Here is a 2,264-nt window from a genome sequence, read left to right on the forward strand (position 1 = left end):
GCCTCAGCTGGGATCACAGGCACTCACCACCACACCTGGCAAATTTTTGTATTTTTTAGTAGAGACAGGGTTTCACCATGTTGGCCAGGCTGGTCTAGAACTCTTTACCTCAAGTGATCCGCCCACCTTGGCCTCCAGACTGCTGGGATTACAGGCATGAGCCACCTCGCCCAGCTCACCCAGTTGCCTGTGCCCAGTTTCAAGGAGAGAAAATTGAGGCTTGGAGAATGAAAGGCAGAGGGTTGAGCAGCTTGAGGGCCACAGGGCAGACTGCTGCAAGGACTTCTGGGTCTCGCCCTGCCTAGGATCCTGGCTTCCTGGACAAGCAGGCTCGCTGCCACTACCTGAAGGGTAAACTGAGGCATCTCAAGACTCAGATCCAGAAATTCAATGACCGAGGAGACAGCGAGGGCTCTGTGTACTTCTGAGTGCCCCTGCAGATGGGCAGAGGGATGCATGGGGATGCAGGTCCCTTGCTTTTCTTGGTATCTCTTCAGCCTTTCCTCTTGCCTCTTGCAGCTCCCCCTACCAGGGGTAGCTTTCTCCAGGATTGCAAATGCCTCTTCATTTTGGACTAGGCGCTGACAGCTCCTCCTCCAGGAAGGCCTTCCAGGTCTTCCTCCTCTGGGTCCTCTAGCTCTGACCCTATAGGGACTCCAGATCTCCGCCTGTTCCCTGGAAGTAGAGCCTGCTCTCCATCCCAGTGAAATAAACATGTATTAGACACCTACTGAGTATAATTACTTAACACTTCTGATTTCACTCAGTTGTCACACACACAAAAAGTGGTTTTTTGTTTTTGTTTTTGTTTGAGACTGTGTCTCACTCTGTCGCCCAAGCTGGAGTGCAGTGGCGCATGCTTGTAGTCCCAGCTACTCGGGAGGCTGAGGCAGGAGAATCGCTTGAACCCGGGAGGTGGAGGCTGCAGTGAGCCGAGATCACCCCACTGCACACCAGCCCAGGCGACAGTGTGAGACTTCCTCTCAAAAAAAAACAAAAACAAAAAAAACACAAAAATTTAGCCAGACGTGGTGGCAAGCACCTGTAATCCCAGCTACTCAAGATGCTGAGGTAGGAGAATTGCTTGACCCAGGAGGCGGAGGTAGCAGTGAGCTGAGATCACACCACTGCACTCCAGCTTGGGAGACAGAGCAAGACTCCACCTTAAAAAAAAAAATTATCCAGGTGTGGTGGTGCGCGCCTATAGTCCCAATTATTCAGGAGGCTGAGGCAAATGATCACTTGAGCCCAGGAGTTCAAGGCTGCAGTGAGCTATGTTGGTGCCACTGCACTCCAGCCTGTGTGGCAGAGTGAGACCCCATCTCTAAAACAAGAAGAAAGAAATGAGATTGAAAAATAAGAAAAGAAGAAAAATAAGAAATGAGAGGGCAAAATTATTTGCAGATGACTGTATATATGATAGGCCCAAGCAATGTGACTAAAGATATTTCAATAGAAGAATTCCACAAGCTAGCAAGAGACTTAGTTATTTAAAAAATCATTTCTTGTATACTATATATGTATATAGCTTTAAAATGTATTAAAGCATCCCATTTATAGCAGCAATAAAAAAAGATACACTGCCTGGTTACATGAATTTTCTTGACATTTGAAGAACTTTTTTTGGAGTCTCGCTCTGTCGCCCAGGCTGGAGTGGTACAGCGGCACAATCATGGCTCACTGCAATCTCCACCTCCCAATTTAAAGTGATTCTCCTGCCTCAGCCTCCTGAGTAGCTGCGATTACAGGTGCGCGCTACCATGCCTGGCTAATTTTTGTATTTTTAGTAGAGATGGGGTTTCACCATGTTGGCCAGGCTGGTCTCGAACTCCTGACCACAAGTGATCCACTCACCTCGGCCTCCCAAATTGCTAGGATTACAGGCATAAGCCACCTTGCCCGGCTGACATTTGAAGAACTTCTAAAAATCAACAAGCAAAAACATTTGCAGGACATAACAGGAAAAGACTTATGAAATAGTTTCTAAATTTTTTCACTCATGCAATAGGCAATATTTCCTGTTTGTTTTTTTGTTTGTTTTGAGACGTAGTTTCGCTCTCGTTGCCCAGGCTGGAGTGCAATGGAGCGATCTCAGCTTACCACAACCTCCACCTCCCGGGTTCAAGCAATTCCCTTGCCTTGGCCTCCCAAGTAGCTGGGATTACAGGCATGAGCCACCACCCCGGCTAATTTTGTATTTTTAGTAGAGACGGGGTTTCTCCATGTTGGTCAGGCTAGTCTTGAACCCCCGACCTCAGGTGATC

This window comes from Colobus angolensis, unplaced genomic scaffold, assembly GCF_000951035.1.
Source record: "Colobus angolensis palliatus isolate OR3802 unplaced genomic scaffold, Cang.pa_1.0 Scaffold66, whole genome shotgun sequence".
NCBI classification, from domain to species: domain Eukaryota; kingdom Metazoa; phylum Chordata; class Mammalia; order Primates; family Cercopithecidae; genus Colobus; species Colobus angolensis.